This window comes from Fukomys damarensis, unplaced genomic scaffold (genome assembly GCF_012274545.1).
Source record: "Fukomys damarensis isolate Sample0158 unplaced genomic scaffold, DMR_v1.0_HiC HiC_scaffold_21, whole genome shotgun sequence".
In the NCBI taxonomy this organism is placed as follows: domain Eukaryota; kingdom Metazoa; phylum Chordata; class Mammalia; order Rodentia; family Bathyergidae; genus Fukomys; species Fukomys damarensis.
The window spans coordinates 9,315,784-9,341,352 of NW_022900933.1; the positions used below are offsets into that span (position 1 = coordinate 9,315,784).

At 48.6% G+C, this 25,569-nt stretch overlaps 1 long non-coding RNA gene across 1 annotated transcript in view; it reads left to right on the forward strand.

Moving 5' to 3' along the window:
* Positions 1–5,117: 5,117 nt before the first annotated feature.
* The window catches only part of LOC104847570, a 36,730-nt gene continuing 16,278 nt past the window's right edge, over positions 5,118–25,569 (forward strand). The window contains exon 1 of the long non-coding RNA XR_776187.3: positions 5,118–5,280. This is a non-coding gene — a long non-coding RNA (uncharacterized LOC104847570). The remainder of the gene's footprint in view (positions 5,281–25,569) is intronic.

Sequence of the window (25,569 nt, forward strand, 5' to 3'; positions counted from 1 at the left end):
GAAAGGAGGAAGACTGGCCCGTGCATTCCTGTTGGGTGGGTGGAGCACCCCAGAGTGGCGAATTAGGCGAGAGCATGGATGCAGACTCTGGGAGCCAAAGGTCAGGCTGCAGTTATGGGGGAATGAGTGGCAGGGAGTGGTCCGTGAGGGTTGGGACAGAGATGTGGAGAACAAGTTCATGGGGTGCTCGGCTTTGAGTGTCCCCTCCAAAACTCATTAATCCCCTTGCTGAGGTGCCGAGAGGGGGAAGCTTAATTTGACTACAATGTTTTGAGATGGGGCCTTTGGGAGGGAACTGATTTAAAATGAGGCCATGTTGGGGAGGCCTTAATTCAGTGGGACTCTGGCTTCACCAGACCTGAACTAGGATGTTGCATCTCCCCACGTGATGTCCCGTACCACCCTGGGCCTCTGCAGTGAGTCCCTACCAGCAAGAAAGACCCCACCAGATAAGGCTGCCCAACCTGGAATTTTTCAGACTGAGTCAATCCTTATTCTTAATAAATTACTCGGTCTGTAGTATTTGGTTATAGCAACAGCCAACAGATGAAGACATGGAGCTTGAGGTTTAGGAGCACAGAGGCAGCAGCCAGGATGCAAGCTTGCTGCTTACTGCTGAAGCAGAGGCTGAGAGCAGCAGGTGAAGAAGGAGGCTCAGGGCCTTGCTTCTTAGGCACCCCCAGAACAGGGCAGTTACAGCTTCCTTAAACACGGAGGGGTCACTACCCATGTGCTGACACCTTCTTGTAATGTCTGCTTCATACTCAGGAACTTGGCAGATTGAGATCTAATCTTTCCAAAAAGAGGCCTCTGATCTACACAATTCTGTATCAGTTCACGCTTTCACCTGCAACCAATGGGGCACAGCAGGGATGGCTAAGAAACACACTGAGCTGAGAGCCCAGCGGGCCTACCCATCAGATCTTGGACAGGTCTCGGCTCTCAGGGACTCATAACATGGGTGGATTCTCACAGAGTCCGTGTGAGTTTCTGAGTCAAGAGGAAACAGTCTGCTTGCAAGAGCCTTGTCAGCTGAATTTCTCACTGGAAATGGAAAGCGCTGTCTGATGTGGCTTCTCTACTCACTAGTTTTATGAGCCTCGTTTGCCTGTTTGTAAATGGAAGATGATTTACAGTGGTGCTTACCGCACAGGGGCACTTTGAAGATGAAATGAGGCTAGGTGCACAGTGTTTACGATGGCTGTGTGCTCACGGTGCAGGGGAATCCTTATTCGACCCTCTTCTTTATCCAGGGGTTCAGTTAAGTTACAAAGCTTGTTCATAAGGAAGCTTTGAAGCCTTGCGCTAGCAAAAGTCTCTATTCTCAACACCCTGATCACTGTCCCCTCTGCAGAGGTTCTAAGCATTGAAATGGCCCTAGGTCAACTGTGGTGTCCAGCAATTTCCAGGTGGACACATATCTTGACAGAGACATTTCAAACAGCAGCGCAGATGGCAGCCTCTCTTGACCTCTACTTTCCAGGCATCGTGATGAAGGAGGCGGGAGCCTGAGTAGAGGAAGCTCAGGGCTCTGCCCTGGGAGTGGCTCTGCCCTCCCACCAAAGCGGAGGTGGCCTCCATCACTGAGGATGGACGGTGTGGTTATATCTAAATGTCCCCCACGAGCTGCGTGTGCTCACAGGCAGGGCTTTTGAAAGGCGACTGAGTTGTCGGGCAGGGTTAGGAGGTGGGTCCCTGGGTGTGAGCTGGTAGCTGCATCTCTCCGGCTGCTCTCACTTAGCCTCCTGGCTGCTGTGACGGAACAGCTTTCCTCCAGGGCAGGCCCTGACCCCGAGCTGATTTCTGTGCTGGATCCAGCAGACTAAGGACTGAAAGTGAACCAAAATAAATGTCTCCTCCTTTAAATTATGGGTGCTGGGTATGGCGTCCCAGCGATTAAAAAGTGACTAAGGCAGAGGCGGTGTGGAGATCCTGCCAGCTAGAGCTCCGTGATAGGTAGGGCGAGTGTTGCTGCCAGGCCGGACCCGAGCAGGCAGTGGGGCCTTGTGTTTAGGATTGGTGTGAGCTCTGGGCTGTGATCTGCAGTGGCTCAGGAAACCTCAGTTTACCCACCGTGGAAGGCTGATTTGCCTCTCTCGGGCAGGTGGACTTCTTTGCGGGGATTCCTGGAGACTTCCTCTGCCTCTTGACGGCTTTTCCTGATTCCTGACCCCTTCCCAGTCCACGCCTTCTGCATCGCTCAGGCAGGCGGCCCACACCCAGAGCTCTGCCCGCAACCCTTCCTCGCTTCACCGCTCGTGATCCTGGCTCTGTCCTCACGGCCTGCCTGGGCCCGCTCAGGGTCTGCGGTCATTCCTGCCCATCTCCTGAGCCCGTGCCCACATTTCTCCTTTCCTACTCAGACAGCTTCGCTCACTCAAAGCACCCGGGCCAAACTTGTTTTTCCTACTTTTTGGTTTAAAAAAATCTCTTTTTCTGTGTTCCCTATTGCCCATCATGGTGTCACTGAGTTTATTTTCCAAGCTTTCTCCTCATTTTACCAGTTCTCAGCATAGGACAAAAAGTCTCCTGACTCATTTTCTCACTATTTGTCTTCTACAGGGCCAGACCAGGGCTGGAAATGAGATCTGTTTGGTTCTCTCTTTCCATTGCTCAGTAAACCCTCTACAGTTTACAGGAGAATGACCAAACTCAAACATTTTGACCTCCGTTTCCTTCCTGCACCAGCATACCTTGGCCTTTCTCTGGCCCAAACACGTGTAGGAGCCAGGAAAGTGACTTGTTCTTTTAGTTATCCTTACTGCGGGGTGAGGGGGTCCTAGGTGACATTTCAGTGTCTGGGTTGGAGGGAAGTAAGAGCCAAAACCCCCTCCCCACCATGTGCCTGGCTTATAAGGCCCTCCTGAGTGAGTGTGGGACAGCCTTCTTGCTCTTTTCCCTCAATATCCTGCTCCAGTCTGGATTCCTTCAGCTCTAGGCCTCTGGTCATACTATTCTCTCGGTTTGAGACTTTCTTTCTTCCAACCCTGCTGGTTGCCAGATCTCAGGGGCTATATTGAGTTGCACCATAAATTAGGAAACTCTCTTGAGAGTTACATAACAATAAATCATGTCTTCGTCTGCGGTCCTCTGGAACAGGGGTTCCCAATCCCTGGGCTGTTAGGAACCGGACTGTACAGCAGGAGGTGAGCAGCAGGCAAGCAGGTGAGGCTTCACCTGTATTCATAGCTGCTCCCCATTGTTCACATACAGCCTGAGCTCTGCCTTCTGCCAGAGCTGCAGCAGCATTAGATTTATATAGGAACCTGAACCCTACCGTGAACTGTGCATGCAAGGGATCTCAGTTACGAGAATCTAATGCCTGAGGCTCTGTGGTGCAGCTGAGGTGGTGATCTAGCACCAGGGAATGTAATTATTATGTATTACAAGCATAAACTAATAATAATAAAAAAGAAACCCCTCTCCCTTATTCTGGTCTGTGGAAAAAATTATCTTCCATGCAACTGGTCCCCAGTACCGAAAGTGTTGGGGCCACTGCTCTAGAAAGCAGCACTTGCGGTGAAGATGAGCTGCTGCTGCTTTATGGGGTGGGAAAAGGCTGGGGAGGAAGGTGAGGGGGGAAATGGCCAGAGGTGAGGGAGGTGGGAAGTGGTCTGAGTCTGGGCCTTGCTTCATCACAGCTAGTCACGTGACAGGCAAGAAGGCCAAGGATGGGCCGTGGGAAGGAGAAGCGAGGGAATTCACCTGCCTGACTCCTCGGCTCTCCTTCCTCTGGTCACTTGCCCCACACCAAACAGGCTCCTCTGTGCTTCTGGGCTAATCATCCAGTTCCTTCGTAGTCACCTAAGGAGCCAGATTCAGTGCTTCTATCCAAGTCTGTAAGTGGGCAGCTTGTTACTGGGTTTGGGATGCTACAGTCTCCTTCTAGAGGTGGTTCCTGAGTTCTTTCCTGGACAATTAATTGGTCCAGACAAGTGCAAATGGTAGCAAGGTTTTACATTTATTAAAGGAAGAGAAACAGGCTCTGCAGAGTGAGTTTGGGCCAAGAAAATGTAGGAAAAAAGTTGCTTCTGCAAAGAACATAGTGGCTGAGAGCTCAGTGCTGACGGCCCTTTTGTACCTCCCACTCCTCAGGCTGATGTCAAGTCTAGGCCGTCCCATCTGAAAATGTTCCAGCTCTCCTGAGACTAACCAGGAGGAACCAAGGACAAGCAATGCATACAGAAACCAGATCCCTTTGAGCTCTGCATCAAGTCAATGCCTGAGGTCAAACTCCCTCGTGGCTTTCTGAGTCTTTTGGCTTAAACCAATGGAGTCGGGTTTTATGTCATCTGTAGGAGTTCTAAGAACCACTTGCCCCACAGGTCATCTGCATCTGATGAGAACCATGCTTCTGTGGCTCACTTTTGTCCATTTTGTTTCATTGTCACCAAGCTGTCTTCTGATTCCTGTCGATTCTCCCACAGGGGAGTGAAGGTACTGGTCTCACACACTCAGTGATTTTTCTGTCCAAATAGCAGTTTGGCTTTGTTTTGCTCCTACCGTGAGGAAGTAAATGGGATTTCTGATTTTATAATTTGGTCACTGGGAGCCTGATTTCTCAGAGAACATGTGAATTGGGTTTGTGGCTTAAAAACTGAAATTCAGATTCCAGATTGTGGGAAACAGAGCAGAATGGTGAGTGTAGTCTCTGGGCCGTTCCCCTAGTGTCACTGTGCAAGCTGAGTGAGGGTCAGAGACATTACTATACTCCCGGGTCCTTCAGCATCATCCTCCGTCTCTCTTCCTTTCACACTCACTGATTTGTTCATTGAGTAATTATTGACCTAGCACTGGGTTCATGTGATGAGAAAAGCTGACAAAAGTTCCTGCCCTTGTTGGGTTTAAGTTCTCATGTGGGGTCAAGAGCAACAAGATAGATAGGCAGTGTAGAAAGTGATAACTCTCTGGGGAACTGAGTTTTAGACGTCACAGGGCTGTGTCTCCTGACTCAAGACCTGAAGAGAATGAGGAAAGCAGGCTCTTGGGGGCAGGAGTGAGCCTGGAGCTAAAGAACAACAAGGAGGCCCGGGGGGCGTGGCACAGAATGGGGCACAGATGAGTCATCTGGGGAGAGTCGGTGGTGGCAACCAGCCAAGAACTTGTAGATCAGCAGCCTGAGAGGACGAGGAGCACCAGGAGTGTGCCACTGACGGGGCCCAGACAGTGACAGTGGAGCAGAGTGTGGACGGAGCCCAGAGCAGGCGCAGAGACTGACTGCAGTCGATGGCTTTGAAGATTCTTAGGGATGCACAAGAAGGCAGAGGCGGAGTCAGTGTGGTAGGTGGGAGAGATTGGTCTAATAGCCATGCTAAAAACCATTAAAGTGACTTTGCCTTGGGTAGGACCTGGGGATATTTTGGCCTGTAATTCTTGTCCCGCTAGGCCAGTCCTACCTACTGACAACAGCTAATCCCCTGCAGGTATGAGTAGTGCTAAGGCGGCCTCATTCTGGGTCCAATTCTCTTCCTTATCTCTCTTTACTGTGTTTTGTGTCAATATCCCAAACTGTCCCCTGTTCCCCGCTGGGCCTTACTGGTCAACACTACACTGTTGCTCCCTACTTGCAGGTTTGTCGACAGAGTATGTGTCCCCTCAGTCTCTCTGTCCACGGCTGTTTGCAAAGATTAGGCTTTAATGTACACAAACTTTCTGCCTCAATTGTATAGCTTAATCAGTTTGGCTTGCTTTATTTCTTTTTTATGAGATCTATTGTCTTCTGATTACAAAAGAAATACATGTGCATTGTAGAAGGCAATTGATTTTTCTGGAGCTTTCATTTTGCATTTGCATTCCCTGTGAATACCCAGCTGGGCAATTTGGGCGGCGCTGGGGGAGCGGCAGCCCTGCTTGAATGCAAATGCATCCCCGTCAGCCTTGTTGGCTGGTGAGGGGCTGTGGAAAGAGGACTCACAGCTGAGCCCTGCCTGGCAGGCTCTTTCTCACTGTGCAGACATTCTGCCCTTCTTGTTTTTTGTCCCTCCCTTTTAAAAGGCTTTTAACAACAACAGCTGGAATTCAAAGGCATCCACTCCTCAGAAAATGGGGTGCAGCCGGGCTGCGCTGGGGCCTGGCTTCACGCTCTCCTCATGGGTGGTTCACACCTGATCCAAAGGGCTAGCTCCTTTGCATAATGTCGTGGAGTTCGTTCCTGTGCAGGTTAGGCTGGGTTCTCCCTTAGGTTTCTTATACTCAAGGGCATTACATTTATATTCACTGGGTCAAAAATGGGCAGAATTAGGCGGTTAACCAAACCCATCGCGCACTGCTCGTGAGATTCTTACACATTCTTCCTCCTCCTGAGCCCATAAAGTGCCGTGGGTCATAAAGGGACTGGTTCCTATCAACTCAAGGGGAAAGAGCTAACCTTGACGGGCCGTGCAGTCTGCTACTCCTCTCCCGTAACTCATAATCTTCACAGAATGCCGCAGCGAAGGTTTGTACCTCTCACGAGACTCCAGAGGTCAGGGACTTGCCCGAGAATTTTAAATCTGTGTACCAGAGTTGCTGTAACTTTAGATAAGATCTTAAATATTATTTCAGGGTTAAGGCTAGAAAAATAGCAACGTGAGTAGGACAAATTAAATTGTTAAGTTGTAAAGACCAAAGGTGCTCCATTCTCTGTCTAGGTTTCTTCAGCTTTTTTCCAACTCCACTTTTTCCTCTTCAGCACCCTGAGCAGCCAGTTGCCGGGGATTGGACAGACTCCTTGGTACAGATCTGTGAAAGTGTAGGTGGGGACCACAGAAAAGCCCACTGGCTTGGCTGATGGGTGACAGCTTAGTAATGGACCTCAGAGAGTGTAAATATGAATTAAGCACCTTTCGCTCCTTTGCCACAAAAGCATCAATTAAGCTTGAATAATCCATGGCTTTCCCTATTTCAGACCGAAGAAAATCAGCACAAATTGGCTAGACTGTCTTTTCCCTCAGCCTTTAATCATTAATCCTCTTCAGCCTTTGCTGCCCTCACCCACTGATCCCTCCACACACACACACACACACACACACACACACACACGCACATGCACACACATAAAAAGAAAGAAAAAAGAAGACTGTTCAGCACCCATAAACTGCCATTTCTGGCACCCACTGGGAATCTTCACTAGGCAATTTGCTCAGTCTTGAGCATAATGAAGACCCGTGTTCAGTATTTTGGAGAAGGGGCCCATCTGGTCTGCTTACAGTCAGTGGAGAGCTTATCCAGGTTCCTTTTACAATTGGTTAGTTGATGGCTTTGACCTCACAGCCTGCTCCCTGGCTGGTGCTGCCTTGCACTGGGTGGGTGCTGCAGGTGCCTCCATCAGATGTGAGCCAGAGAAGCCTCGTTTGTCTCTGACAGGTGGATATGTATATGGAAATGCTGAGCTGCAACCTGTCCACATCCTGCTGTTCAGTGGCTGGGCAGCTGGGGGCTGGCCGGTAAACTCCTGACTTCCTGGGGTGAGCAGATCTCAGGAGCCCGTCCAGCTCCTCCTTTTCTTTCAGGCCAGGGCACACCCAAACTTGCCAGCAAAATGCCTCTGCTTTCTGTGAGTGACAGCTTACTGAGGACGACGCAGGAGGTCCCTTCTCTGTTGTCTTACCTTGGAGTGCTGAGTGCAAGGAGGGGACACCTATGAAGCTGCTGGCGTGGACAATTTTGGCACATTTTCGGTACACAATATGATCACACTCGCCATTGGGAATTTGTACCTGTACAGGACGTATCTTGGTTCTCATTTTTCCCCTTCCCCTGCCCTCTGTTCAACCCCTCCACCCCTCCCTATTCACAAAGGCTTTGTTTCTGTGTTTTTCGTATTTATTCCTTTCCCCTCCCACCTCCCCTTCCCCTTTGCACCCTTTCTTCCTATTTCACATTATCTGTTATACATTTTGATCCTCATTTACACTTCCGGTCTCTCACACCAGAGAAACTGTTTGGCATTTACACGTGAGTCCTATTAATTTCACTTGAGAGTATGTCCTCAGTGTGCATCCATTTAGCTATAAATGTCTCTGGCTTCTCATTCTTTGTGGATGAGTGGTACTCCATTTTAATAAAAGAACCGCATCTTCTTTCCAGATCTATGAGACAATTCTGAATGGGAAAGAGGCTAGCTCTATGGTTCAGCCTAATAGGCATTAGCTCCATTTCCAGATGAAGAAATTGAGGGTCAGAGAAGTAAAAAAATGTTTTTTTCCTAGTTGGTAGAGTCAGAGTTTTAACCCAGGGTTGAGAGGTTACAAATTCCATTTTTTTATTAGCTTTTAAAAACTTGTGAAACATTTTAATCACACAAAGAAACACATAAAGAAGCATGTGAACCTCATTTTCACATGTAATTGAAGCCTTCCTTCCTTCCTGTCCCAGAGAGGCACACCATCTTGATTGTGGTGTGTTATGGCTTGTGTCTGAGTGTCCCCCTAAAGCCTTGTGTGAGCATAGATGTGGCTTTTTGAAAGTGGCTGGAGGACTGGGCTTTTAGCTTAATGGTTCTGCCACCTGCCTCGCAAGTGCAAGGTCCCAAGTTCAATCCCTGGTATCCCCCCAAAAAAGTGTTGGGGATGTAGCTCAGTGTGAAGGATCTAAATTTGATCCTCAGCACCAATTTTTATGGGGCTGGGGATTTAGCTCAGTGGTTCTGCTGCCTGCCTTGCAAGCACAAGGTTGAGTTCAATCCCTGGTACAAAATAATAATAATAATAATAATAATAATAATAATAATAATAATAATAATATGTGGAAAGTGGCTGGATTTAGAGTGTGTGATGCTGTGATTAAAAGTGTCCCACCCTGGGTGTGAGCACCCAAAGGGCAGGTACCCTGGATGGAATATAAGGGACAGAAAGGAGGGTTGCTGCAGCTTCTGCTCCTGCTGCTGCTGTCACTTGCTACTTCACTGCTGCTTCTCCTCGTTGCCTTTTGCCTGCCCTGCTACGCCATGGACTGTTTCTCCTCTGTGATGCCCGTCTGCCATGCTGCTCTGCCTCTGAGCCAGCCGGTTACGAACCGAACCTCTACCAACTGTAAGGGCTACAGACCTTTCCTCCTTTGACTTTGGATGTTGGCTATTTTGTCTCAGCCATGAGAACGGTAACCAAGGCAGATAAGATGCAGTGTGTGTTGCAGCCACGTGTGCCTGGCAGTGGATGTGCACTCGTGAACGTGTGATTGTGGGGTTTTGTATTTTTAACTTTTATCTAATTGGTATCGAGGCATGATTCGTCTATCTTTTCTCCTTCTGTGCCCTGTGACCCAGTTTTTATGTCTTAGATAGTTCTCCACCTTGCTACATGTAGTCCTACTCCACTTATAACTGCTGAAGAGTATTTTATTATTTGATAAATGGCAATACTCTTATCCATTCTCCAGTTGATGTCCATCCTGGTCACTTTCAATTTCCAGCACTGAAGCAAACAGTTTTTGCAATGAGCATTCTTATATATGTCTCTGTATGTACATTTGAGGATTTCTCTACTAGTGGGATTTCTGGGTCACGGAGTGGGAGTATTTTCAGTTTCAGTGATTTCTTCTGAATTGCAGGCCAAAGTGGCTGCATCCATCCAACTCTTTAAGAGTAGAGTTCTCTTCTTCTGCATGTTCATCAGTGCACCATATTGTTGGACCTTCACATTTGCAGAACTGGTGATGTAAAATGCTATATCACTGCTTTCCCCTATCCTTTTCCATTCTTTTTAAATAAAATCAGGAGAATAGACGCTTCACCCCACAAGTGGCCTCTGTGCATGCTGATTTATTTTCTTAGGACTGGGAAGGAAGGTAGAGTATTGGCCACTGATTAGGTGGACCAGCCATGGGATTCTTTGCTCTGTACCTGGATGCTTAAGATACACAGCGCTCCTCCCAGCCTTGAAGAATTTTCCGTACTATGTGCACAGGTAGAAACCAGAAATTTCCTTTCCTCGACTCCCCAAGAAGCAGGTCAGGCTTAGAAGCTGTCAACCAGACGTGTCTGTATTCAGCATATTTGGCACTTGAGGAATGAGGTGCTGGGTGGCCTCTAGCCTGGCAAACAAGTAAGGGACATCTGGCCACGGTGGTGGCTGTCTCGGCAGAGCTGTCTTGAGGCCATGGTAGCTGCCGTGACTGTGCTTCCCCTGGAGCAGTCCAGAGGTGCACTTGTGCATTACTCCAGTGCAAGTCTAATTCTCTGGAACGTGCTCTGAGCCATCCTTTATTCGGTGCTTTTGCTGCTCAGACTCCTGGAGTGAGTGCTCCTCGTGACTGAGAACCCCATCATCACTGACTGTGAGAGGCCTTTCTACCTGTGGGCGTGCTGTATGCCTGCCTTTAACTCTCCAGCAAGCACTTTATTGAGCAGCTTTTATTGGCCCTGTTCTAGAGAAGATGACACCCAGACAGCAAAGGCGCTGCTAGTGAGAGGTAGCGCTGGCTTTGACCCCAACCCTGGCTGACCGCAGGGCCCTCGGATGCAGCTCGCTCTTCCCACCATGGACGTTTCCTTCTTCATAGCCCTCGTCGCTCCCTGGCCTTGTTTATTCATTTCCCGTCACTGCCACCTCGCACATCGCTTACACAAAGAGCGAGGACCCCTCCTTGCACACCATTGTTCCGTCCAGCCCTTCTCAAGCATAGTAGGCACTCAGTGAATGTTTGTTGGATGAATCAATGAACCTGATCAACACGCCATGGGTTTTTTGAGGGGAGGCAATCCTACTGGCACTTCTTCCGGGCTCAGAAACACTTTTCATCACTCTCGTGTGTTTGTTCTTTCATTCAGTAGTCACAGACTGAGACATCCCAGGCATCCTAGAATCTAAAGCTGCATCTTGTGCCTGCCTTTCCTGTATTCTCTAAACATTTTAAGGCTTTCCAGTGTGCTGCAATGCCTGCTCTCTGGGCTTGACCTGTGTCCCACAGCCCAGAGAGAGAGAGTTGCAGGGTCTCTCTGGCCAAATGACAGGCCCATGGCAGAGCTGGACGGGAGTAGAGCTGGGAGCTGCTTGGCTGCAAGATGCGCGCCCTTTTCAGGCTGCTTTTCCCTCACAGCTCTCAGGTGCACTGAGTCTCCACCCTCGTGGGGAGCGAGTCATGGAGCCAGGGTGTCCTCAGCTCTCCACTTGTGAGAGGCTAGTGGCCAAGTCAGCTCTGTGAGCACCGGGCAATCATTCTGTGTCCAATCATTTGCCTCCGCTCAAATGTCTTGTCCTTGAATCCTCTCCCATAAATTCTCCATTCTGTGTTCTTCTGGGTTAGGGTTTTCATGACTACCGGTTTACAAATCAATCAGAACCAAACCTAATGCCTTTGTGCCCCGTTCCTCCTTTAACCAGTTCCCTGAAGATGGTTGTTTTGAGTTGTCTCTTTTCTCTTTCTCTTCGTTATCTCTCACTAACCCCCAAAGGTCCAGAGGAGAGAAAGAATTAAGGTAGTTCACTGAGTCCCAGAATAAGCAGAATTGTGAATCTCCACTCTGCTTCCCTCTTAAATCCACTCACACAGATAAATCGTGAAACTGGAACAAATTTAATGGCTAGGGAGAACTCCGGGGAAAAGGTACCACGAAAGGCAAGGGCATATGACCAAATCTGTTGATGCTTTAGTTTTCCCTAAACGGTTACACGGTGTACAGTGATCTTCCCTTGTCTCTCGGGGATAAGTTTGGCCCAAGACCTTTAACGTCTGACTGAAACATGGAGGGTACAAATGTGTGTCTTTTCCTATAGAAACACGCTTATGATGATGTTTAATTTACAAATTAGGTACTGTAAAACTTGAACGGCAATAACTAATACTAAGATAGAAAGTTACAGCAATAGACTAATAAGAGTTTAACTTTCACATTTTCACCTGAAGGAAGGATTGATGGCTTCTCTTTGGCACCTCCAAATCGCCAGCGTTGCTACACTCGTGATCTGGAGCCTTTGTTAAGTGAAATTAGTAGTGCAGCACCATCACAGCTAAGCGATAACTGAGCAGAAGTGCGTGTGTCTGATGGGCAGACAGGAGGCACCCATGGGGGCGCGGCACAGAGCGATGATTCCCACCGGGCAGGATGAAGGGGCTGCTGAGATTCCATCACGCCATCCAAGCCGGTGTACAGTGGAAAACACCTAGATTGTTTTTTTCCTTTTAAAATTTTCAGTCTGCAATTGACCACAGGACACTGACACGGAAAAAAGTGAAACCGCAGAAGGGAGCATTAATGTAGCCCCCAGTGGAATCAAAACGCGCAGGATCGCGGAATTCGCCAGCCCGGTTTGAATCCCAGTTTTACCCCAAGTATTGGCTGTGTGATTGGGGCGAGTTCCCTAAGCTTAACCTCTCTAACAATCAGTTTCCTCATCTTTAAACAACCTTTACAGGGTAGAATGCGATTTAGAGATGATGTATGAAAATCACTCAGGTCCCGCAGCTCTCATCAAAGCCGGGGCAGGGCCTCACTCTAAAACATGCCATTCCCAGCTCACTGCCCTGCCAGTGCGCACGTGTACACACACACACACACACACACACACACCACTGTATTACACAAACACAGATATACACACACCAAACCTATGTACACTGCGCGTACATGCAGAGACCCTACACCCACACATATCACATAGACACAGGTGCACACAAACATATCATACCACATGCATGTACACATATACCACACATGTACTACATCACACACAGACACACACACGCATGCACCCTGTAGGCTCTTTTCCCACCTGCTCAGCTGACTTGGCAAAAGAAGACAAAAATCGGTTATGATTTGAACGTATCAAAGGCTCACTTGATTCTACTGGAAGAAAAAAGAATACAATTTGACCGCTCTACCTAAAAGGTACAAGGAAGTAAATAAGGAGAATTATGAAATGACAGTCAAAGGACAAGTTTTAAAAAAGACTGATAAAAAACTCCCACCTATCAACCTTACTATTTGTTTGTAGTCCTGGCAAAAAGTTTTAGGGAACAGCAATTAAACTATTGCCTAAAATCTCAAAGGCTCGGGGTAATGATTTGTCTCCCTTTCCCCTTTAGGACAGAGCTGGCTCTTTGTGTCCCTCAGATGGAAAGGACCTCAGCAGTGACACCACTTTGCCACTGTAGAGTATGCTCTTTTCCTCAAAGTGCCTTGAATGTGTACCATGTGACTGTGGTGCAATTCTTGAGATGCATCAAGCTGACAGCCATCTGCTCTTGCTGAGCCCCCAGAGCTCTGGCAAAAGAGCAGCTCATGTAGAGTCACACTGACTTAGGCTTTTGGACCCTGCTCCGTAACCAGGCAATGAGAAAAATACACACAACCTATTTGCAGGTGCTCTGTGTGTTACATGTAATGATCTTTGGGGTGCAGGAGGAAGGAGCTCCCCTTTTCTGAGGAGGAAATGTGACTTCCTGTGGACCTTTGGGCTCAGCATCTTAACATCCTCCCTCACAAATCCATATACATTAGGTGCTGTTATTTCCCCTTTCTACAAATAACAAAACTGAGTCAAGTGACCCGCTCAGGGCAACACTGCGAATCAGTGGCAGAGTCAGGTGCATCGTGCTAGTATGGGAAGGATGTGGTGGAGAAAAACTGCTTATCTTATGGTGGCAAGGAAGGAGAGAGAGAGAGAGAGAGAGAGAGAGAGAGAGAGAGAGAGAGAGAGAGAGAGAGACAAAGAGAGAGAGAGAGAGAGAGAGAGAGACAGACAGAGAGAGAGGGAGAGAGAGGGATAGAGAGAGCGAGAGCACCACAGAGGAAGCTGTGGGGACCAGATACAGTCCCCAAGGCCATGTCCTCAGGATCCGTTCCCTTCCAACTACGCAGCCCTTGTTTCATCACTTCCCAGTAATGCCATCAAAGTACCATCTCACGAGTGGATGAATCTGTCTGAGGAAGGCAGAGCCCTCAGGATCCAGTCACTTCCCCAAAGCCCATGAGCTGGTAACTAATTATTTAGAACATGAGTTCTGGGGGACATTTCAAATCCAAACCATGGCAATAGTGACCTTGGCCTTCCCCAGCCTGCTGCGCTGTGAGGGAGACTGTGGTCCTCTCTGGGTGGGATCTGCAAAAGGTGGAGTGGGTGGCAGATATTCTCAGAAGGGACCATGTGCTTCCAGGCTACCTTCCCATGGCTGCACCTGAGGAAGAACTAGAGTAAACTCCCCTCACCTCACTGCCGGGTCACTTTCTCTGCCATGGCCTGGAATAGCGCTCTGAGAAAGCGGGGTGTTGTAGATGTATCGTCACTTTGACATGAGGGGCCTCAGGAGGGAGTTTCGTTTGGGAGGCCATTTCCACAGGAAGTCACGTACGTGGTACGAGTTTATTAGCCTAGTCCCAACCTTATACCTCGTCTAAGACATCCTGGGGAGGTCGATCACGGAGATGCTATGCAAACCCATGTCTCTTCTTATGGACATTTGAAAGCAAGTTAGCCCTTCAGAAAGAAGGCTGTTCCAGTGTCCACACTGTATGGTGGGTTGGTGGTTGGACCCAGCTAAGCCCACTGCTCCTGGAGCCACGGCAATACACTGGCTCTGATGCTTGGGCAAGCAGCATGCTTTCCACAGCCTGCTGCCCTTATAGGAGTAAAGCAGCTCTTCCCTGGGGTGATTGACGTCCTAGACGTGGAGCCTGGGAGCACGTGTGTAAATGGTGGCCCTACCACCTGTGTTAGTCAGCTCCGTGTCACTATAACTAGATACTTGAGGTGGTTGACTTCTAACAAGAAAGGTGGTTTCTCTTATGAAGAGAAAGGAGGTGGGTTTTTGGCCTCACCGTTCTGGGAGTTCCAACCTATGACTAGTTGAACCCTCTGCTCATTAGGAGCCCATGGTGGAGCAAAACGTCTTCATGGCTAGGAAGAGCATGGAGGAAGCTGGGGCCCTGCTGTCTCCTTTGAGAGTGTAGCCCTGATAACCTAAAGAGCTCACACTGGGCCCCAGCTCTTAAAGGTTCTGCGTCCCCCAGTACCGCTCAGCCCTGGGGATCAAGTCTTCAACATGTGGATTCTGGGGGCCATTCAGCACCCTCACTATAATAGCAACCTGTGGCGATTTTAGGGGAGAAGAGCCCCGGATAATCACTAGGGGGCGATATGTGATCCGGAGGAGCCGGCAGGAAGGACCCTCTACACTCCTGAAGCTGCAAATGCGTTGGGCTGGGCACACCGGCTCAAACACCGTGCGGCTGGCTGGACTGCGGCGGCTAAGCCTCAGGTGGAGACCCCATTACTTCCTCTCCCTAAATTCACGAAGTGAGACCCGGTAAACACAAAGGCCTAGAAAGAAACCCAGGCTTTGTTGATCCGGGTGATTACCTGAAACATCTAAGCTCATAGACACTCAGATGTCCCTAATGGCGGAGTATTGACTGCGTGCAGATGAACGAGGACCAAAGCAAAAGGGCCAGTGGTCAGGTGTCCGTGGGGACCAGACAGAGTGTCTTCAGTGGCTGCACCAGCCTTCCCTTCCCTGCACCAGTCACCTCCAACTTTTTGATCATTTCCTTTTTTTTTTTTTTTGCTTTCTTAAGACAGGGTCTCACTATGTAGTTGAGACTGACCTGGAACTCACTATGTAGCCCAGGCTGGTCTCGAACTCTCAGCGATCCTCCTGCCTCAGCCTCCTGAGTGCTGGGATCACAGGCGTGCGTCACCACACCCAGCCTTGCGTCATTTCTTACATCCAACCTAATTGAAGTCTGGGCTCCACATAGTCCAAACATTTTACCGCTCAGTGGTTATTTTCTCTTCATTTCTAGCCAGTCCCCTGGTGACCTTGGTGGTCTTCTCCAGCCTTACAGGTTTCACTGCCTTCGATTTGCTGAGAACTCCCCAACTTCTCTCTTAAGGCTTAGTGTACTTGACCCCACTAGAGGGCCACAGGATTTCACAGGCAGCGCAGCCCATGGGAAACCGCTGACCCCCATCCCTGCTTTTAACCATGGCCTTCTAGTGGACGGCCGTCTGCGTGTCATCCCCAGCTCTCCTCTTGCACACGCAGGCTTCTTCGCTGCTGTACTTGGGAATCACTGCACTGCGCCTCACCTCTGTCGCTGTTGCCCTGGTCACGTCTCCACTAACCCCTAAATGACCAAAACAATGGCTTCCTGATGGGTTCCGTGTTTTCCCCCTTGTTCCTTTCAGGATAATCTCAACACATTTGCCCAGCTGAGCCCATTAAAATATGAATCCGATCATGCCACTTCAGCCCTCTGCCCAAAACACTCCAGTAGCTCCGCTACTTTTCTCACACCCTGACTCCATAGCCCATGAAACTGAACCCTCCCACCCCACAGTGGCTCCCGGAGCACCCCCTGCTCCCCTGGCTCTGTCTCTATTTGTGTTCTTCTCTTGAGGTAGAAGTTTGAGAATGGTGTGTTAGAGACATGGACAAGATGCAGGGAGTGCATCTGAGGACACGTAAATAACTGGGCAAGAAAGCTAAAGAATTGAAGGCTAGGGACCAGCATTGCTTTGTGTTAATTTAGGGAAAATGATACAAAGGAGCCAATGTTAAGAGAAAAAGAATTCATAAATTCTAAAAGAACTCCATAACATTCTCATGAGCACTCAACATTTATGCTGTTTGCTGGGCTCAGAGAAACACACACAAAAACAAAGAACAAGGACGGCCTCTTAGGCAGGACGATGATGTCAAATGCATCTCTTTCCTTTGCTACATTCAGTTTCCGTTTCTTTTTGAGCTCCTTAAACTCAGGAGGTTGCCTTTGATTTTCAACACTGTAGGGGATGATTTAAATCTAAATAATAATAAAAAGCCACTGCTTTTACTGGGCTTTTATTTTATAAGTTGATGGAAACATTTCATATACACATGAGCTTTTGTAACCCAATCTTGGTACTTGCAGAGTCCCACGGGGCCCCTTTCAGGATGTGGGCCTGTCCCTGGCATTTGCATTATTCCTCCAAGGCAGAAAGGGAAAGTGCTCTCCAAAAAGCCAGGATCCTGTTTTTATTTGAAAGAATTCACATTTAAAGCGAGACACAACTCACAGGAGCACACACACAGGCAGCCGCTTACACAGGCTAGATCATAAAATGGTAGGGTTTCGGAACTGAAAGAGCCGTAGAGTTCATCCGTTTTCACACTGGCCTGTTCCACACGAGGATGCTTCTGCCCAGACAGGTTAAGTCCCTCGGCCAAGGTCACAGCCTCTAGCACGAGAGACCAGGCTGCAATTCAGGTTTCCTGACTCAAGTCTAATTTTCTTTCTGATACACCACATTGCTTCCTGAATAAGATAATGTATATGAAGTCATTCAGAAAACTGGAATGTATCGCACAAGTGTTTAGTGTGGAGAGAGAGAGACAATGATAATGAGCTTGCTTTCTTCAGAGGCGAGCATGACTGGTTCAGGTCTCTTTCCAAATAAAGCATCTTCATGTTAGTGAATCATGAGCTGTACTGCTAATTAGGTTCCTGGGTGTGGCCTCCAGAAAATGAGCACCAAAGGGTCAAACCAAAATGCATTCTTCATTCGAGTACATCAGTATACATTTGGCTTTCTGGATCTGAAGGATAAAATCTGCATCCAAGGATAAAACCAAACGGGAGTCAAAAATGTTACAAAGAAATCTGAGTCTGTGTTGAATATATACAGACACCCCACCCCCATGTCGTTAGACCTTAAATATTACTGCAACAGCTCCTTACATTGTATTCGGTATTATAAGTGATCTAGACATAACTTAAAGTATATGGCAAGATGTGTGTAGGCTGTATGCAGACACTATGTCATTTTATATATAAGACTTGAGCATCCATGGGTTTTGGTATCCAAAGGGCGTCCTGGAACCAATTTCCCCACACTGAGAGATAACTGTTGCTGCTTTTTCCTCCTTTTCACCCTCTTGGTCCTGCTCCCTCTAGTGGCGACCTGTAGTTATTGCGTGTACACCAATAAAGGCTTAGTACATTCTACCGGGCGTGGTGGCCCACGCCTGCAATCCCAGCACTGAGGAGGCTGAGGCAGGAGGATCGCTGTGAGTTCGAGACCAGTTTGGGCTACATAGTGAATTCCAGGTCAGTCTCCACTACATAGTGAGACCCTGTCTCAAAAAACAACAAACAAACAAAAAAAGGCTTAGTACATTCTATACAAATACGCTACACTATTGGTTAGAATTATGTGGCAAATCTCTTGGTATCAGCAGCTGTTATTAAGAACAATTACAATATTTTCAAATGCAGATATGAGTAACTGGCATGGATATTAGATATTGAATAAAAACGTGGGTTTTGCTATGAAAGACTTTAAAATAGTTTTAAGATGAGAATGATAACATTCAAAGTTTGGTGATTAAATTGCTTCTAATAGATTTGAATCCCATAGAGGTGCTTATAACTAATTTAAATGTTTTAATTACAAAAGATATACTCCTTTAGAAGGAGGCCCATTAACACTAAAATATGATTCATCAAAATAATTAATTACTACTTACTCAGAATACTGTCAATTACTAAATAGTATTAAAAATTATTTGAGGGATTAAAATTTTATGATGGCGTGGTTGGTAATTTTCTAAATAGTACTTATGAATGATTTTCAATTAGTCCTGTGGGGCTCGCTCTGAGACATACACGATTCTTGGTGTGTGTATTTATTCAGGTCTCATCCAATGAGATCTCCATATTCCTGTGAAAGAAACAACGTCCAGCTTCCTCACATTCTAACCAGGACCCTGTCGATGTGTGAAATATTGGCAGGAGAGTCTTTGGTAGATTTGCCTAAGTACTCTGGATTGGGTAAAACAAACAGGCTGTTAAAATGAGTCTGTAAACCCAGGATCCCAGTTCTGGTTCTTAGAAGCTCCACTCAAAAGTCTCAGTGATATTTACAAGTAAGAGCTCTACCACCATCTCGGCCCTTTAGGCTGTGGTGAGCAGGTCCAGGGGCACCGCAGAGACGGGAACTGCTACTTTCTCCTGGTTCCCACGCGCCTCAGGTCTAGACACGCATGCGCGACACCATATGCAGGTGTGCGTGCGTTCACACACACACACACACACACACACACACATACACAGAGAGGTGGGTGCACACTAACCAGACTGTAGAGAAGTGGGCAGGCTGGGCGAGGCCTCACCCGCTGGTTGAGGTTGCTGTTCAGTGGACAGCGCTCTCTGGAAACAGACTGATGCCCCTCCCTCTAATTAACAGACTCAAATAACAGAGGAGGGAAAAAAAGTAAGCTGCAAGTAAATGTGTACAGCTTCAATATGAAGCAAACCCTATTTTAACACTCCAAGTGCAGCCCTCAAATCCAGTGACATCAACTGCAAGGAGCCTTCTTGGCAGAAGGCAGGAGATGACCGTAGGTGTGCGTGTGTGTGTGCGTGTGCGTGTGCGTGTGTGTGGTTTGGGCCTCCCCAGGGGTGCCTTAGTGAGGCAGAGTTTCCCCAAATCTCTGCATAGGAGATCGGATGGGCTCTGTTTTCACTGCCTTCTTTCTCCTGTGCCTTCTTCTGGTGACACACCTCCCCTCCCTGCTTGTGTGGTGGGCTTGTGATGCACAAGAGACGGATCACAGTCCCTCAGTCCAGCTGCAAGGGTGGTCCAGGGACAGACAAGTAGGGTCATGTGCCCTTCTCTGAGGCTGATCTCTCCATCATACTGCAAGGCTGAAAGTCTTGAATCCCAGCAGCGAAGGAGCCAGCCTGGTCGGGGTCTGTAGATCCCAGGGAGCAGCGATGCTGTCTGAGAATGTCCCTAAGGCCAGTGGTGTTTTTTTTCCTTTTTTGGTATAAATTGTCTGGAACAGAGTTTCTGTTACTTGCAACTGAATGAACTTTGAATAATACTAGAAATGCCTCCAGGGTGTGAGCTGGGAGGTGCATTAGTGAATCAGTGGTTACCAGTGAAGAAATTCCATCGTCTAATAGTCTAAACGTAGGGCAAGGCAGCAGCTCACAGAATGAGGAGGCTGGGAAGAAGCTCTCATTTTGGGCGCCCAGTTCCGCTTCGCAGATGGTGTCTTCAAGATCTTAGTTTTCTCTGAGCTGCTGTTCTGCCCTCCCCCGTGCTAGTTTTATTCTCTTGCTGTGCGTGTGGTTCATACACCCACCACCCCACCCCATCCCAGGCAAACAGCTTCTGGCTTTTGAGGTCTGTAGGTCTCACGCTACAGAAGGAAAATAACCTTTCTCTTCCAATGCTCATACCACCCCGGAGTGAACCAGCTGCTGTGTTCAGGGGCACGGATGCTCCTCTTGGGGACCCAGAGGCTGTTACGTCCTAACTGCAGACACAGGGTCCCCACCACAGATCTGGAAGAAGGACGTTTTCCTCTGTCTTTTGGAGACCAAAAGCTAGGATGACAGAAAGTGGAGGCCGTATCAGCTGGAGTGCTGGCTACAAGGAACTGAAGAGGCAGGTTAGGCAACAGAAGTGACGGGAAGGTAACATTTCAGGCCAGCAGAGGAGAGGTCCTCGGCTCCACCTGGGACAGCTGGACCAGGAGCATCTGCTGTACTCTCATGAAAAGACCAAAGCAGCTCCCTGGCGGCTGCTGAGACTTGTGCTGGAAGCAGACAGGCGCAGGCCGCCAGCAGCCAGGGCAGGGCAGTCGGGCAGAGATGGCAAAGGGGAGAAAGGTGCACGGCACCAACCACCTCTCACATGCTGGGCTCACGGAGGTGCGATCCTCCTGCAGGCTTTTGATTCTCCCTTTTGGTTAATTGGCAGAGCTCCTCCCTACCCTGGCTTAAGCAGAGTGAGAAAGGAGGGCCCAGTGAGTTGTGGGTGCCCTTGCTGCGGGTTTTAGGCCCTTATGCAAAGCACAGGTGTGCGGTGGCTACAAGCTGTCACCTGGGACTTAGTGCCTTAAATGGGTCAGGTGTAAAAAAGCAGCTGTTAATTAATGCTGATGAGCTGAGAATACACTGCTTACCCCGGCTGCTCAGCACGGAATGTGTTACTTAATTCCAGGAAATCTAATTACTGAATTTCTAGGTGCTGCTTCCTTCCTGGGATGGGCATGCTGGAAAAGCCTGGAAAGTATCTTTGGGGAGCCCAGATGCCATTTCAGATTCCTGTGTCCTCCTCAGTGTGTGTGGTGCTTGCAGAAATAGGTTGGCAAGAAGTCTAATTACTGAATTTCTAGGTGCTGCTTCCTTCCTGGGATGGGCATGTTGGAAAAGCCTGGAAAGTATCTTTGGGGAGCCCAGGTGCCATTTCAGATTCCTGTGTCCTCCTCAGTGTGTGTGGTGCTTGCAGAAATAGGTTGGCAAGAAATTCTAGGCTGAGAAATGAGTTAAAGGAAAAGGAGACACTCTCTTCAGAAGAGAGCTGTGATTTATTTTTATTTTATTATTATTGGTATTGGGGATCAAACTTAGGTCCTTGCGCTTGCAAGGCAGGCGGTGGAGCCACTGAGCTAAATCCCCGGCCTTTATTTGTTTTTGTTTTTTTTATTTTGACACAGGGCCCTTGCTAAGTTGCTAGGTTGCTTGGCCTCAAACTCCCCATCCTCCTGCCTCAGGTTCTTGAGTGCTTGGGATGTCAGGCACATGCCATGACCCTGGCATGAGAGCTGTGATTTTGGAGGGCAAAGTAGATAATTGCATCTCCTTTACATGAAGGACTTTGCCCCTGGTAGGACCCAAAAGTAGAAAGGGATTCAGAGGCTGGTCTAGTTAGCTGTGGAAATCCTTGGCAGGGCTATAAATCCATCCCAGCTGAGAAAACTGTTTACTTATAGAGTCAAACCAAGCAAATCAGGCCTTAATAGACTAGTGCTGGTTGGCTGCTTCCATTCCTGAAATCAGTATGTCCCCACAATACTGATTTAGGGCAATTTCGATTTCCCCGACTCCTCTCAAACCTGGGTAAGGAGGTGGCACAACCTCGGCTTTAAGCAAGAAAGACCAAGGGCATGGGGGGGGCGGTCAGTGGGGTTTAGTTCTAGACCCAGAGACCATCTTCCTGCAGGGTACGAAAGTGGCCCTGGGACTTTGGAGGGGGCAGTGTTTCACCTGGTATTTACTGCAGATGCCAATGGAGTAGAAGACAGGTTCTTGCCCTGAAGGATACAATTAATTAACAAGTGAGCAGAGAACCACATCAAAGCTGTCCGGGAAAGGTCCTGTTCATTTGGTCAAGAGCAGCTGCTTGAGAACAGACTATACAATCTGGCCCAGGACTTGGGCTTGGGACGGCAGGCGCGGCCCAACAAGGCAGGCCTGGGCTCGTCCTCTGGCAGATGGACAAGGAGCTTGGCTTAGACTTTAAAGATGGAGAGGGGAAGGTTGGCTGATAAATCACTCACTGACTGCCCACTCTGGGCCAAACCCTGCAGGAAGGACAAGAGGAAGAAGTTGAAGCCAGAGTATTTCCTCTAATTCTGTCAGAGCAGTGGCTCTCCAGCGCCCCCTGGAGCAGCTGAGGCCCACCCAGGCAGGCCAGGGGGCGGAGGTAGGAAGGAGGGGAGGGAAGGCCCTGTGTTCAAGAAGGTAGCCTGGGCTCTCACTTGCTGTGGAAATAACAGCCTCTGCACTGGTTCTGTGTTTCCACGTAGGAGGACGCATTGGCTGTCCTTGGGTCTGGAAGTCTCATCTCCCCTAATTTCTTCACTGTGACTGTAGTGATAATGACCGCCACCTTGTCACTGTTCTAAAGACAGTTCCATCTGACTCTGAGCTGCCACTCACCAATGGCAAGTTGGATGAGTTAGCGGTTAGCCCCTTCCTTCCCTTGGGAAGGAAACTTATGGAAATCTCAGAGGACCCAGGCAGCACATGGGCTTCTGGGGCAGGGCCCCTGGTCACCACAGCCTTAGGGTCTCTGTTGTGGAAAGGATCAGAGGAAGGGCAAGGCCCATGGCCGTGTGACCACTGGGACCTGGCAGAGGCAGGCACGCTATCTCCCGGCCGTGCACACAGGGTGTCCCTTCAGAGAGAGATCCAGCCACCTCCGGGCACTCTGCTTCGGGGGATGGGGAGTGTGCGCCTCTTATAGACACTGTCACCCCTTCATTCTGGCCCTGAGGAAATCACCATTTCCCTTGCTGGAACAGACTGTCCTCCTCTTGGCCCCTGCACTAGCCTTAACTGTCCTAGTCTTCCACTGTGGGAGGTGCCTCGGGGTTGTGGCCATCTCCCGAGCATTTGGAACTCCTGCCTCTAACTCTGATTGCAGTGCCAGGAAAACTCCTTCAGACTAGGAAGTCCAGACGCCCAATAAAAAGGCCTCTTGGGACAGGAGACAGATGAACGTCTCTCATTTTTTGACTACCGGTGCAAAGCAAAGCATTCACTCTGTGGGCTTTCTAGCACACAGCCACTTGCCCTTGGGGCTTAGAGGAAGTGCTTCTGTCCAGCTGTCTGGGTTTGCAGAGGCAGAGAAGCCTGGAAGAAATAAGACCAGCACCCTTGTAGCCCTCTTACCTTTATCATCGTTACCCTCAGCACTGATACACACCCTGGAGTACAGATAGGAAGCCCAGTCTGACAGTGTGGGCCGGCATGATCCAGCAAAGGACAGCAGGGGCCCTCAGGGGAATTCCTGCCGGGATTGGAGTGGTGCCTCTCCCAGCCTGGCCTGGGGAATTGTGGCGCATGCTAAGAGATGTGCTGGCTGGCATGCGGTGAGAAAGACCCCTCTCCACACTGATGGGTTCAAGTGGCCTACTCCTGCCCAAGATATATCCCGGCAGAATGGCCTCTGGTGTGTGGTGCAAGGAGCTGTGCCCAATGGGGACTCAGGCTGAGCCTTACGTGGGGCTTTCTGTAGCCGCATTTGCATTGGCAAAGGGAGTTGGGAGATCTTGCTCAGCTGGTGAACATGTGTCTGAGTGCACAGTAACCCTCAACACTGTTCCTGCCTCCATGGATCCCTCATTTCATTTTGAAATAGGGCCGATACTCTCATGGGACAAGAAGCATCCGTTGGCAGGCTTAATCCATGCACTAAAGATGGAAGCATTTTCCCCTCCTCCCTTGCTATCAAAGTGTGTGTGGAATGTGGCTTCTCATTAGCCCCGTGTATTGCAAGGACCAGGAATGCAAGGACCAGGAATGCCGGAACAGAGGGGGATTCCTGGGATGTCTCCAGGGGTGAGAACGCCGCTGATCCATATCTTACAGTAGGAGGAAGTCTCCTCCCACTTGAGGCCATACTCATGCCCCAGTGAAGTGACCAGCCTCTGAGCCCGCCTCAGTGAAGACGTAAAAGCCAGTTGTTTTGTTAGTCGGCCATTAGAGCTGTGCCTCAGTTAGCTCCTCAAGTGAAAACCGCTTGCCTATTTTCTCTTACTTTGCAACTCTGCCCAATAAATCTGTCCGTGCTTCTTCGAATTACAATTACAGATGCATCCTGAAATACTTTTTCTGTGATGAGAGTTGACGAACCTATTCTGTGGGAATGGGGCCAGCTGAGATCTCCATCTTCTCTTTGGGGGACCTCTCTAGGCCCTCTGGTGACATATGAATTTTATGATTTCCATTCAAATTGAGCAACAGAACTGTCTATCCCATAGAGAAAAAGAAAATAGATTCAAATACAATATATGAAAGAAAGGCTTCCTGGTGCAAAACGGAGTCTCATATTGTTCAGCTGGTAGCAGTAACTTATTTAAAAAAATAAAATAAAATCTTCTCTTCAAATCTGTATTGTCTATATTTCTTATTGATGTTGACACCACCATTACCACTGCTGCCTATCACTTCAGAAAGGGGACGCAAATGGCTCTTTGAATCCTTTCTAACCTCTCCCTAGAGGACAATTGCTCCTTTTAGCAAGTTCTCCTAGTTTTTGCTACAGCTGGTTTTCAAAGGATCCTGACATAAAGTCCTGCCACTTCCTCTGGGAAAGACTGTTCTATGGTTAGGACTTAGCATGAATGAAGACAAGTTTTCCCTTGCTATTCTTCCTCAACTTTCTGTTCTAAATGTCATCCTAGCAATCATTAATCACAGTGAATAAGAAGTTATAATTAACAGAGGCCCAAATCACTGAAGTGGAAGATTACTCTTTTGAATTCTTATATTTTTCTTGGAAGATGTCCTCGAGTTAATTATTTAGTATTTGGATTTTTTTTCAAGCTGTAGTCTTGTTTCTGAAATGAACAAATTGATCGCAGTAGCACGGAGTGTGTGGGGCTTATGTATAATGTATGCAGGAGACAGGTTGGGGGCTTTGCTCTCACTGCTTGTGTTTTGGAGAGGAAAAAGATCAGCTGCCTGGACTCAGGGCTGTGAAGATCCTGAGGTGGCTCTGGGGGTGTCAGTGAAATACACCAGGAAGAGAGGTGCCAGGTTCCGTCAGAGGCTGAGCCGGCGGAGGGCAAAGGACCACGGTGCACAGGGGAGGAGAGTAGGTAGTTTTCATGCACAGAGGAAGTTTGGTGACTCCGGGGTCCCTGTGGCCAGCCACTTAGTGCACCGAGGAATCATTTCTTTTGGATGGAGTTATCTTGCATCCCCAGGATTAAAAAGCTCCATCTGCATTGGAAACAGGACGTTTTATGTTTTAACCTGAAATATGGAGGCGACTGTTCAAACACGAGACATGAGGGGGCAGGTTAGAGACCATGTGGCTGTAGGCTCTGGATGCGTGGGCGAGGGGAGGCAGAGAGGGTAGAAGTGTATCG